The sequence below is a fragment of the Anopheles gambiae genome, chromosome 3, assembly GCF_943734735.2.
Source record: "Anopheles gambiae chromosome 3, idAnoGambNW_F1_1, whole genome shotgun sequence".
NCBI lineage: Eukaryota > Metazoa > Arthropoda > Insecta > Diptera > Culicidae > Anopheles > Anopheles gambiae.
Genome location: NC_064602.1, coordinates 64556398 through 64570877, shown reverse-complemented (window position 1 = coordinate 64570877; position 14480 = coordinate 64556398). Strand labels below are relative to the sequence as shown.

At 41.5% G+C, this 14480-nt stretch overlaps 1 protein-coding gene across 12 annotated transcripts in view; it reads right to left on the bottom strand.

Moving 5' to 3' along the window:
* The window catches only part of LOC3291124 (proteoglycan 4), a 122451-nt gene that overhangs the window by 51721 nt on the left and 56250 nt on the right, over window positions 1-14480 (bottom strand). For 7 of the 12 annotated variants that reach the window (XM_061656312.1, XM_061656306.1, XM_061656315.1 and 4 more), the window contains one exon: window positions 1067-1102. The exons of 2 other annotated variants lie outside the window; for them this stretch is intronic. The gene's annotated coding sequence lies outside the window, so the exon portion shown is untranslated. Of the gene's footprint in view, window positions 1-1066; window positions 1103-13994; window positions 14115-14480 lie in introns of all 12 variants that reach the window. 3 more of the 12 variants (XM_061656307.1, XM_061656309.1, XM_061656310.1) reach the window with 1 other exon arrangement.

Here is a 14480-nt window from a genome sequence, read left to right as displayed (position 1 = left end):
TGCCGGATCCGTGTGGGTGCTTCACACACGCTTTCATCCTAAAGGAAACATATCAATCATATCGTAAATCTGCCCATGTGCGTTCATTAAAACGCCTCGGCGTCGTTATGCCAGGGCGGAAGGTAGAATGGTGGAATATAAAATGTTTACCATCAATTATGGCTTACGGAACAGCATCCATCAGCATTAATTTAGGCGTTATCGATGGTTTCCGTGCATGCCGATACACGCGCAAACACGCCACAAATCCGACACAAATCCTGAGAACCACCTGTCAGCCCAGATGTGGGCGTGGGAAGGGAATATGGAAGAACAAGATTTCCTTGTGGAGCATTACAATTGTAAATTTTGCTCGCGTTCTTCCCATTCATCGGGTGCGGTGTGCGTTCATCAGGGCTCTATATCGAAAGTGTCACAGTGGTAAGCCTCTTTGCGACGTATCATTAACGCAGGCGGAACTATTCATCTGCTTGTGGAATAACTAAGTGTTACACGTTCTTCTCGCAGCGAGAAATCAAAATAAAGACTTAAGTCAGAATATGGTTTCTGTCGTAGTCATTGTGATTTCTATCGAATAGCTTATGATTTATACTTTACTTGTAAACAACCTACCACATCAGAAAGCGTTATTAAAGCAACAATTTTCTATCTACACTATATAATTCAGTTTATCCACACAATCATCACAATCATTCACAAAAATTTACACTAAACACTATGTTTTAAGCAACGAAATGCAAACCACACCATCAACACCAAATGACAAACCGATACTGACCAAATACACTAAAGAGTCACAGTCATAGAGCATCAAAGAATCATCCCCGAAGAGTTGGAAAATCCATGCAAGTTCTGCGTCGGAAGGACAAACCTATTTTAAATATTATACGTCATTCTATGATTCACGAATGACGACATGCATGCGACAGCTCTGGAATGCCATGAACTTGCCGGAATACAAAACATTATGATGGTGCTCATGTATGCCTGACCAAACACTAGTAACAGCGTGTTTGAAACAGTTTATACTAAAAATAATATGTTCAATTTGATTAAAGGTACATACCGATTGACATGTATTTCCACGCAAAGGTACAGCTATCTGCAAATGAAATAGAGAAAGTAAGAACCAATGAAACGTAGCGTAAATAATTCACATGGATGCTTCAAAATTGATTATTTATTTATTTATGTCACTCGTTTACCGAAAGCAAACGTTGACATTTCCGTCTTCCTTGTGTCTTTCACATGACAAATTAGGATCATTTACAGCAAACTCTCCTAAACACCAAATGGTTGAATTCTTCACAATCTTTGCGACGATGGTCCACCTAACCCTATTCCCATTCAATTTGTTCTCGCTATTTGCTTGTATTTACGGATTCATCCCATTCCACTGTCATTTTGTTGACACAGTTGGGAATGTGCTAACCACAGCGGGATATTTATTTTCACCATCCGTTGGATACATATCCATCAAGAACTGGTGTGTCCGTGACTGCCTGGCGTATCCGAGGCAGCTAACAATTTCACGATTCATTGACATTTTGCCCTTGTTGGTAAGAGTAGCTACAACGTCATTCATCTTCCATCTTGGCCACTACTTGTATGGGCTTGAAGTAAAATACATAATGGCAAGGAAGAGCATTTTTTCCATCTCTATTTGTGAATGGATTTATTTGCAGGCTTTGCTCGGAACATTTGACGCACGCAGAGATGTTGTGCTTCAATGACAAAATTAAATTGCAGAAACACGTGGTAAAGCAGGCAACGCAACCTGCTTTGATTAATGTGACGTTTGCAAATCGTGTCCATCATGTCGTAGCGTAAGTATGAAATTAATATAATATTTGATTTCATAACCTCTTCTCTCAAAGTAAAATCCGCACATAACATATGATTCCGAAGTTTTAAAAAACACACCGTACTAGGTATTCAAAGCAGGAAATGGAAAAATCCACTCTCACAACCGACAAAATTAAACCAAAGATGCCATGTGGCGTGGAATGCAAAGAGTAGTGTCATAGTTTGGTATGTGACATACCACCGACAGTTTACCCTGGTCGAAGGTTAGGTCAAACAGCATATTGCAAAACCACCTGGACTGTCTCCAAGGGCGGTGTGCACTACCGGTTTTCAACCGGAACGATGAATTGACCAGATAGAGCTGTGTCCGTTGCTCAACCGAGCTGTATCGCTTCAGCCGTTGTACAATGCACAAGAGTTCAGCGTAAGGTTTTCCAAACATGAATACGTTAAACGTTAGGTAACAGACAAGGATGTGAACATTGCACCACAAAACAATATATTTGTTTTCAAAGCTCCTAACAGTTGAGAAACGCCTGCTGCACTTAAGACAAATTAGAACAAATTCATGTTTTATTTTATGATTATTAAAATGCAGAAAATGTAAAAATGTTGTTGGAGAAATATTGAATAAGTGAAAGCATATTTACACAAGGCAAAAAATAGAATAAGAAATTCAAAATATTACACATTTTTCGATTTGCTATTAGTTATTTATCAATCTTACCATATATCAACTAATATTTGTGGAACATACAGTAACTGGAACACTCACTCATTTTCAATACATCTGAAATCCAGCATCAATGTTGACATTGTATTCCTCTGCGTCCATAAACGTTTGACATTTCCTGTTAGTAAAGGCTGTTATAAAAGGGACAAAGACGATATTCTGCTGCACAAGAATAATTATCCTCTCAACACTTGACGTGCAAAATCCAATCCCCCAAGGAACGGTCACTAACATTCAAGTCACTTTCCCATCAACTCATCAACCGTTCGGCACCATGCAATTCCAGCTAGGCAATTCACTCTGCTTGCGTGTGCACGTGCTGTTTCATTTAAATCTCAAGAGTGAACGGTACAAATCATCTTTTCCTTGTTGTCAATCCATTCAAAGAATCACCTTGCACTACAGAAACAGGGCAGCGTGCTAATCCTTTTACCGTGGGTGGCTCGGCAACATAGCCAGCGAACATAGAAAGGCGTACGTATTGTAGAGCCACACGTTCCAGCCCGATGCGCAAAGCATGAATGGTCCGCTAGGAAAGGGGGAATCTCTTTACAAATCCATCATTTACTTGCACAGACACCTGCACGGAGGTCCGTCATCGTCATCCAATTATTAATGACAGTTGCCCATCGCCGGTGGAGGAAAGACTTGTGTAGCAAATGGTCACACACCCCTCCAGGACGACTATGTAGGCATACAATATTTATGGAAGGAAAACGAGCTTCCAGCCAATCCACATCTACTTAAAGCCCATAAACGTTGCTTTACACATTTCCCATTCTCTTTCCTGCCGCGCAATTAGAAGCCATTTTTCCGTCACAACTGGCACGGGTAACGTGTTGAGTTCCTCCCGCACGAGAAGCGTCGGCCCCATTGCTGAGCAGGGATACGGCATCAATGGAAATCTCGTTTTTCCTCGCTTACCTGCACAGGTGGACAGGAAAAGTCTGCTGTCAGGTGTCGATATGCGAGGATCGACATGGGGGAAACGCTTGCCAGTGCAAAGGAGCTGATGCCGCGGGGACGTGAGTCGTCAAACGTGAGTCAATTACAGTCAATAACTGCCTTGCTGAATTGTCAATCTTCGTTCAGCAGCCATGTGGTTGGGAAATTTATGTGCATTACCATGCATTTATGGATGAATTTGTTTCTTTATTGTGTTGCATACACCAACACAGCGTCGCGTTGCCGAGACAGCCCTTCACTTCACAGCCCCAGCACGAAACGTCCAGATCGAGTGCGAGTGGATCCGTCCGCGTGGAGCGTATTACTTTCCGTGATGTCGGTTGATTCGCGCTGGATTTGGTTGGGTAATTGTTTTATTGCACTATCGGCGTACGTGTGTACGTGAGCCGCATCACGAATTGTTCGAACATGCTCTGAGGAAGATTTATCCATCAGCAAAAGGACCGAGGCGACTCATGTTATCAAGGGGTTTTACATCATAAAACTATCAACAACGTGCTCGAACGATTTTTCATTCCAAACGGAACAAACGGCCATCGCTCGGGGTGGGAAAAGATTGATTTGCTTTTCGGACTGGTTTTGGGGTACGGTAGTTGACGCCCTACGGGGTTCGTTTTGCTGCCCATTTCCCGGGTATTGTGCAGAAGGTTGAGTGTAAGAAGTCAAGATACTATAAAAAAAACACCATCAAAGATGGGCTAGAAGTACCACACTCAGAATGATTTCTCAGCTTGAGGTTTGTTTTATTTTGTGTACACAGAAAATCCTTACCGAGACGAAATTGAAAGAAAGCCATTCCGAGATGAAAATGGATGTTATGATCCATACCCAAAAGCATGCTCTTTTTCTCCAATCCTTTGCTCAAGCACGTACGAAAATGTGAGAAACCATTTCAATATCTTGTTCTATATTTCTTTCGCAGGCAAACAAAACTAAGCGAAACAAAGGGATCTAAAATCTCAATACATCTTAAAGTGCTCATCAAAAATTCATTTACAGTCAGGAATCAAACTGAGCCTTGCTGGAAAAGAAATGATGATGTGTAGTAGGTTCAACACATTTTTTTCCATTTCAATGATTGATTTGAAACGATTCTAGATGATAAATGTAGGTTAGTTTATGACCTCATATATTTGAGAAACCAATTTCTTACTTTGATCCTTTCAAAATAATGGTAAACTTGCAAAGGGTAAGTTTGAACGAATAAATGTATGAGAGGGGTAGTTGTTCATTATAAGAAACTGAACATTTATCACAAATTTTCAAAGTATTAAGGCTATTAGCATAAGTTTCACTAATTCACCATTCAATTATCTCTCACTAGTTGAATGTAATACACGCTCCTGACAGAAATACACGTTGCTTTATGCAAGGACACCCTTATACCCACGCACCCGCACATGGGCATGCAAACGCGTGAAACTAATTAAATCTTATCAAGCAGTTTACCACTTTTCTTTGTTACAGTAAGCATGGCAAATTTACAACCATCCAGGCAGAAAACGGAACGGAACGGAACTTCATTACGTTAGTCTCGCTTTGCAAAGCTGCCAACTTATCAGCCTTCAAGGAAGAGGTTCGCGATACCTCGACCATCAAGCAGCTCCGCGCTTTCCGGTGCGTTTCGCATCCGTTTAATTATAATCTTCAAACAGTTAATTGCTCGTGTGAAATGCAATTAGATCTTCCTACGCAAGACTGACACTACGGCGGTGCACGAGGCGAGCGAAAAAATACACTCCTCAAACGCTTGCATGAATGAAGTGCAATGCAACATGCAACACGGATTTTGTGAGCCAAGTTGGGTACATTTGCAAGGCAGTGAATTATGTTCAACTGAGCATAAAAATCTTCATTAATGGAGTGGCAATGCAGGGTGGTAATAAAACCAGTCACTTCTGTCAGTTATGTGTGCTAATTTCGTGTTGCTCCAGGAGATTTTTCGTTAATCAACTTGGTCGTTTAGCACTTTTAACGAAGACAGCAAATAATGCTGAATGAACGTCGATCATTCGTTTACATTATTACGTCATTATTACTAATAATAAACCATTGGTATATCATATATCAATACCCAAAAGCTAGTTATAAGCAAATAGGGACTGTAAATATATTTTTTAAATGGGGCCGGTCTCGCGGTACAGACATCAACTCGTATGACTTAACAACATGCCCATCATGGGTTACAACCCAGAATGGAGCGTGCTCTCATACGTAGGTTTGACTTTCCTGCTATGAGTAATCAATAAGTTCTTGTTCAAGAACGGTTGTTGTACCAAGGAGACGAAGAAGAATTTAAATGGGAAAATATGAATTACAAAAGCTTAGATACTAGCTCTTGCAGCTGATGTGCGAAAACAACTAATGGAGTAAGACATTCATCACTCTAGGAAAGAAAAAAACTTAAGGTAAACGCGTGTTATTACATATGATAATAATGAATTATTACTGTTTAATAATCAAATGTTTGAGGGGTTTCAACTTTTCTCTTACTATTAGATATGAGTTTGTTTTAACTTTACAACTTATAAAAACACGTCACATTAATCAAATTTAAAAAATAGCATTTATATGAAATAAGTATCAACTACAAATCGTTACAATCGCAAAATTATAATAGTATGATTTGCAAGGGCGTATTTCAGTATTGTATGACTTTAGACCTTCAGATACATCGAGAGATACATTTTCCGGTCTCGTAGTACAGTCGTCAACTCGTACGACTTAACCACATGCCCGTCATGGGTTCAATCCCCAAATAGACCGCGCCGCCATACGTAGGACTGACTATCCTGCTATGGGGGGGGAATCAATTAGTCACCGAAAGCCAAGCCCACAAGTGGGTACAGGCAGGCCTTGACCGCCATCGTTTGTTGAGCCAAAGAAGAAGAAGAAGATTTGTAAATCCTTTCAATCGTGCACAACAACGCCTTGTTCCAATCCATCTTCATTTCTGTCATAGTAGTTTTTATTTTAGTAGTTACTACATATCTTTGCCTTTTAAAAGCTTCTGACCTCCAACACAATTCAATTATTTCATACTCATACTTAAAAAAACAACATATTTATTGTTTGAATGCCTTTTAGTACTTCGTGCGCTTCCTAAATTCCAAGAAAGCTATAAAAATAAAATGATAGTAAGAAGGTTAATAACATTAAGAAAGTACATGCTATAAGTTATGAATCCCTTGAGTTTACGTGAAAGTTGTGTTTAATACGCTAGATAGTGCTTCAAATATTCGTATCAATACTGTCCATCGCAAGATTCATTTATACATTCACAGAGAAGAGGAAAATAAAAAAAACTTGTTCACTAAACCAATTTTTGAAAATGTTGTGTTCTAACGTAGCTATTTCATCCACGAAGTATGCAATAATTTCATTAATTTATGTTACGCACACCATCCATCCCGAACCATATCGGATTACATATTGAAAATACCAAACACGTTGTAACTTCGTGCTTCTGCCAATACTCTTACTAAACGAAAAAATGGTTCCCAGCTCGAAGGAAACATTGCCATCAAATTTTGTTTATGACTCTGGGCATGGTTCGGATCCTGTTCATGCGTCCGGATCATGCGTCGCGATAGAACAAGTATTTGTTCCCATAAATTCTGTTTGTTTCGCGCTTTACATCCATCGATTTCCCATTTGCTCGAAAGTCTCGCTTTTTCTCTCTCAGTTCTTCACGCAGATCACTGAAAAACGTAAGCTAGCCTTTTCCCTTCCAGTTGGCCGTTCATACATTGATTAAGAATAATTTTACAATCAATTTGTTTTCGTCCGTTTCTCCCGCTATTCACTAGTTTTGTGCAGAACCAATTTTTGTTCATTAAAACACACAGCATTCAAGCACTTCAATACAACACTAAACCATTCTTTCCAATCATCCCTCGAACGTGTGCAAGCAGCAAACGATGTTATTTGTGGCACCTTCCTTCCGCAACCGCATCGCAAAAGTCAGATAACAAAGCCACCCTACTGTGCAAGCTTAAGCAAAATGTTTTTCTTTTCCACCTTTAAATTTATGTTCCAGCGCACGTTTATCCGTGAGAAAAGAGCAGTTCCTTTTCATCGCTCAGTAAGAGTTGGAGGCGTTTATTGTGTGCTACACGATACGGTTTCGCTGTAGACCCTTGAGACACCTAAACCTAGGTGCGGCTAGGTTCACCCTGCCGGTTGACGGTGTAATTTGTCGCAAAAGCAACAACACATGCAACTGCCACGGAACGCAGCAGGAGACCTTACCAAACCCACAGCCACCAACCTGACAAACAGTGAGTTCACAACGACCTGTACGACTCGAGTTGGTAACGGTACCATTGAACCTCACTGTTGTTTACCTCATGCGATGGGTGATTTTCCGTTATTTCGCCCGACTAAGATTTGGGATCCCTCTTCTCTTGTGCTGCAAGACTCGATGTACACAATAGTTTGCCCTTGTTTCTTAATTACATCGCGTTGCAGTGGCACGCCTAACACATTTTTGCCTCGCTTTTCCTGGGTCAATGAGTAAAAAGCGCAAGCAGAAGCAGCCTTGAAATCAAAATACAACCAGACAAAACGCTATGCGTTCGCTCTCTGGGGACGGGTTCCATGGCTTTGTTTGGAATGAAATGGAAAGAACGGAACCGCTTTCCTTCCTCGATTCAGGGACTGTACCTCTGAGGTGCATTTTGAAACCCTCCAACTATGCTCCATTCAATTAAATCTGGCATCATAGAGTGAAATAAAATGTGTGTTTTCATTTCATCCTTGCCATCCTCGCTATCGTAATCCTTTCACCCAAATCATCCGTTCTAGGTGACTAGAATTTAGGTTAAAACAAGGAAAGCGGTACACAATTAGTGCTTCCTGTTGTATACTAAAGTTGTTGGGGTGCAGTCAAGCAGCCAGAAAATTTAACCATGCGTAAAAAATGAAGGTTTAATACGGTAAAAATAGAGACTCTTGTTCCCCTTTCAGTAGAACGATAATCTTCTTCTTCTTTGGCACAACAACCGTTGTCGGTCAAGGCCTACCTGTACCCACTGGTGAAGTGAGCTTGGCTTTCTATGACTTATTATTACCATAGCAGGATAGTCAGTCCTACGTATGGGGGCACGGTCTATTCGGGGCTTGAACCCATGACGGGCATGTTGTTAAGTCGTACAAGTTGACGACTGTACCACCAGACCAGCTTAGAACGATAATAATCTCTTCTTTTTTTATAGAGGCATTCTTTAAACAACTCGATTTAAGCTGAGATTGAATAACAAAGTCAAATTTTATGGAACTGTTTAAATTTTAACACACTTTACATTGCTTATTTACAAATTATTTTTCTTTGGCACAACAACCGTTCTCGGTGAAGACCACTAATAGGCTAGACAAAAGTAGCAAAACTAAAATTAAATATTCAAACACTCCAAGTTGGTGTTATTGGAAAAATTAATGGGTTTGAATTCTTTGCAGTAGAAAACTAACAGAAGGTAATATAATTTTAACAAATGGTTGGAGATACGAGATATTTTAAGCAATCCGATATCTATCATTAGAAAAAAAACATTTAGTACATTCTAAAATGACTGGACAAAATAAAAATTCCAAAAACTAAAAAAAAATTATTAAAACAATTCAGGTCCTATTCATAGACTTTTCATTTCATTTATTACTTTCAATATGTCTGCCTATGGGGTTTAACCTACATTGCCTAAAAGCTAGCTGGCCTTATTGGTATTAAAATAATTGGAACTACACTAAACCAAGGGGAAGTAGAAAAGGATGTAACAGCATGGAAGTCGATCGATTTACTTCTGCGTGGCTACCGATGTCGACACTCAACATACATAATATTTGTGTAACCTTGCCCTACTACGGATCTATAACCGGGGCTCTAGAATTAATCCCAAAAACTAAATAAAATATGCATTAAAAACCTAAAAAACTAAAAAAAATACGCACAAAAGCTTTCAAATGTTTCTCCCAACAGTCCCATTTGATGTGTATAATTTGAGATGTATAGAATTTACCAGTGTAATCCAGCAGAAATGAGATGAAAATTGAAGTCATGGTTTCAACATTGCATCCAACCGTACAAATCCCCTTCAGGATTGAACAAACTCTCGGATCGAACTGTCCAGCTGTCTGATGGAGCTTTCGATTCCCATGCTGATCGATTGACACTTGGCGACTCGTAACCATAAATCCAATCATCACCACCATAAATCTATCAATCAAATACGATGGGATCGTGCTCCGTCGCAGCAGCGGATTACCACATACCATCACGACCAACACCAATATCCTGGATCTGCATTAGAGCATTTGAAACAAACGAATGACTGTGCTCCTGCTAGAGTTTCCTTTTCGCTAACAGTGTGCACCCACACACATGCACACACGAATACATTAGCTCGCATGCTAAAAACGGCTCATTTCGTTGCCATGCGGTTTTTTTTTGGAGGAATACAAAACAGGGAATATCGAAAAGATTGATTCGTTACAATTTTGCGTACGTGAGGCACGTTGAAATGTGTACCAGTGTCGATTCCCCATTTGGGTTACGCAAAGCTTGGCCACAGTAAACCGCGTCAAACATTTTGGCGCAGCGCAGTGCTGGAAGAGCAGAAATGCTCTCTCAAGGGTGTGTCCGGGGTAAACAAAACTGTCCAAAAGCAACGATTCATGTGCGTGGTACCGATGCGATAGGTGAGCAACATTTTGTATTTCTATTGCAAAATTCCATTTCATTCGAACAGGTAGCCAACGATCCTGGTAAACTCTGCAGTGTTGCAACAGTTAGCCAGTTAAATTGTCTAGGGAGTGGAAGCTTGGTAGGATGTCTCACCCCAAAACTGTCACGAATGTTGGAAGGCACGATTTTCAGCGCGCTCGCGCGAATAGCGAACAAATGATAGGGAAACTAACCCACGATCTATCGGATCCACTACCAAACAGTAGCGCTGGTGATAAGTTTCCCGGGTTAGCGCAAGGTTAGCATAGGCCTGCCTACACCCTCGTCAACGTCACGGCGACGTGCAGTGCTCGTTGGGAACGCGATCCGCGATAATTATCAACGCGTCCACAAACGGCACTGGCTGGGATTGCTGGGAAATATGGAACAGTCGAAGGCAGCAGAAGTTATACCCACACTTTAGGCGTATTTTTTACTCTTTAACGCCTTAGATCTGACACAGCTGTCACTAGATAAGAACGGGTGATGAACTGTCAAACGAATACTGCTAAAAGTGATCACAGAAAAGTTACTTAAAGATCGATAGTTACGGATAGGGTAAATTTGGTTTTCGAATGGGACAAATATTTAATAGGTGCTTGTGGTTAGTTAACTACTAATAATACATTAAAATATTAGAAAATGTTTATTATGAAGCTGATAATCGACCCAAATGTTCTTGCTTGTTATGAATGTGTTGATTAAACATTACATTTGATCATGAACTTTTACCACAACCGTTTTTTTTTTGGTTCAATAATCTTGCACTGCTACCAATAATTTGCTCAATACTTTGCCTCACCATCCCATTACACCAACAATACGTTACTCAACAATTGTATCAAAATGCATTGATAACGCACCTACTGCTCTTCTCCAATGGGCGTGACGCACGCGTATGTGCGTAATTACTGTCAATCCGGGTGCGTATGATTGACAAAAATTACCATAATTCAATTATCCAAATAACACGCAAACAGCAATCTAATTATACTGCCGCAAACACAGTGCCACGGGGAGAGGGATGGTAGAGCACCGACTGGCGGCCAGACAGCCAGCCAGCCAGCCAGGCCGGGCTGCAGTTAATCGTCATTTATTGCCAAACGGTAGAAAGTGCAGCAGATTAGAAGGGGTTGTAGCGTGAGGTGGTGTACAATCTCTGCCGCTAGCAGGTCAGTTATTTCAGGGTGTGGCAGTGCCATACCCAACACCTTCCCCCATCAAGCAATTCCGTGACTGCTAAGCTGTGTAAACCCTCAATGCTCTTGCTCTCTGCCAGGACTTCGTCCTCGTTCACCGGTCCATACCATTCGGCACTGCAAATGATCACTCCCAGTGCACACAATGTGCTGAATACGCGGAAATGCAAATTATCACATTACTGTCACGACGACAACTGAATCACGAGGAACGGGTATAGCACACCGTTTTCCTTACCCGAGGACAACCGGCTCTTCGCACCGGCTCTTGACATTTTTGACGACTCAAGCGCGCGCCAACTTCCCCTGATAAGAAGGTGGTCGTGTGGAAAACTGCTTAAAGTGCACTCGATTAAATTGCTGCGGTGATCTGTGAAGAGCTTCTGCTGGTGCATGTGTTCCCTTCATACCGAAAACGACACTATCACCCATCGTTAGGGTTAATCACCGTTGCTTCAAGCAATGGCAAATTGAAAAGAATGCTAGCCGGCTACTTCAAAAACGAATGCGTCACCGTCCCTCACCGTTTGAAGTGTGGCGTTGCGTGATACGTTTCCGCTAAACTGTACATTCAATGGACGCTGCCCCTTTCCTGCTGACCGGCCACTATCGGCTCATAAATGACACGTCTTGATTATGCAAATGAAGGCAGGCTGCAGTGGAGTTAATTAACTTTCAGAATTAAATCATTTAACCCACATCCAAACACCAACACGCACAAACACACGCACATCGAACATTGAACGGGGTGTGCTTTACCGTAGGCGATACAGAGGGGTAGATTCAGGAAAAAAAGAACCCGCTTATTGCTGGGTCACGTTCGCACACACTTACACACGGCTGGCGCCTGAATGACTCGGACTTTACCCCATCCACATATATGACCCTCCGCCGGCAAATTATGTCCTCCGCTGCCTGCTGAGGAGACTCTGCTAGTGTTTGATGAACACACTTAGAACGCATTTTCACCGTGAGTTGGGAACCGACACCGAGCACGGTTGACAGGGCATCGAGAGATGTAAAACGAGAGAAAGTCAAAGTATGACGTCCTTGTACGATTGTGTGTGTGTGTATGTGCGTCTGCGAGACTGCATGCTTGTTATTACCACAAAGAAAGCAGGAGCCGTGCTCGCCGACCACCGTTGTCGACGCCACCAGGATAGATGATGGATTACAGTGATTAACCCTACCACCCCGAGCTGTCTGCCACTGTTCGCCATATCGCCACGGTTTTCCACATCCTCGACGAGTAGGTCGCCCAACCATGACACTCCTTGTTTCCCCAGTTCACAAACACGCTAAACATGGCGCGTATCTTGTCCGTGTGTTGAGCGGACTCGGCGACGTAGCGCACGGGTTGATTTATGGCTAAGCGCCGGAACGCCACTGACCTTGCCGCTTGGTCGTGATAGATTGGACAGTTCGAGGGGTTTCGTTAGTTACAGGACACTTCCACCGGCGCAGCACCTATACACATATGCTTGTTTTAACTGTCGAGATGTGTGTTTCCCGCCACCCCGCGTTGTGTGCTGGGGTGCAATGCGCACTGGTCCGAGACAAACATTCCGGCGAATCAATGCGGAAGTTTGTTCAGCACCACCTGCGACCAGTTTAATGATAATGAGGTGGCTGTTGAAGAATATACCACTCGGTCTGGTAGCTTCTACCTAAAAGGAAAACAACCGTTTGTTGTTGGAGCATTGGTTTGGACAATCATTTCAATCTACTTGACTTAATTGGTAGCGTAGTTGTACTGTTTATAATAAGTTATATAGGTTATAGGTTATAGGTTATAATTATCGGCATCTTTTAATGTTTAAGTTTTAAAGCTTACTATTTCAGCCTAGGTTTGATTGACATGATATACATTTGAGATGATATACATGTCATGATATACATTTGATATATATGGAGATTGAGAACATGATACGCAATTCAGCCTCATAAAGCCTGTCAGTCGACACAATTCAATGATATCAGAAGCTTATGCACTGACAAATTATATCACATAATCTATTTATCGGGCGAGCCAGTGGTACAGTCGTCAACTCGAACGACTCAATAACATGTCAGCGATCCCGGCCTAGAATGGACCGCCTCCCCGTAGCAAGGATAGACTTATTCAGCTGCATGGTAATGAATTAAGTCTCGAAAGCCTGTATAGGCACGCATGGCCGCGTAAGACGTTGCGTCAAATAGAATCTATATATTTCTTACACTACCATGCCTTATGAGAATTTTAAAATGTATTTCATATGGAAAAATAGATAAAGTAAACCACTAAACAGTACGCCCTATAAGCTGCCTGTCGTTATGGTTTAAATATTTTGAATTATGAAAAGAAAACTTTAAAACCACATCAAACATCACAGATCACACAAGAGCGATTGAAGCGTGAGGAATGTTCCATTTCGATTGGTTAATATTGCATCGTTTTGCAGGAATATGCCAAGCTCAGCAGAGCAGATACCACCAACAACGATGCTTTAATGTTAGCCGAGGTTATACAGGCCACTCGTCCCATACGGCATGTTCTATGTAATTGAGCTCTAACAATGCATAATTTGCATACCTTGTCCTGAATGCGAACTAACCACTCAACGGCTCTACTGTGATTCTTCACCTTAGCTTCTTTCTCACACAAGGCTTTATTGGGTCAAATTATTTTGAAGAATCGTTTAAACTGTCGTACCTGAAATGAAAAACAAAGAAAAAACATGGTTAATGAAACAAGCTGGTAACAAAGTAAATGCGCATTTATAGGGTGACGATCCAATTTAGCCCGTCTCATGGAATGTTCTAAGGTGCATTCATGGTGGTTGTAAACGAATTCCAATACCACCAACCATTCCAACGAGCCGCTGTTCCCGCGACCATGTGTTACGTTCACCGCTTCTTTTCACTCTAAACGAAACGACTCAGAACGACAGTAAATTGCTATGATAATCGAACATGACAGTTGAATGCCAACGTCGTTTCTAGCCTGTCGTTTAGAATCGCATCAGCGCAATAAGATGATCATTGCATGAATGAGTGCAACAGGAATTAAAGCACTTCG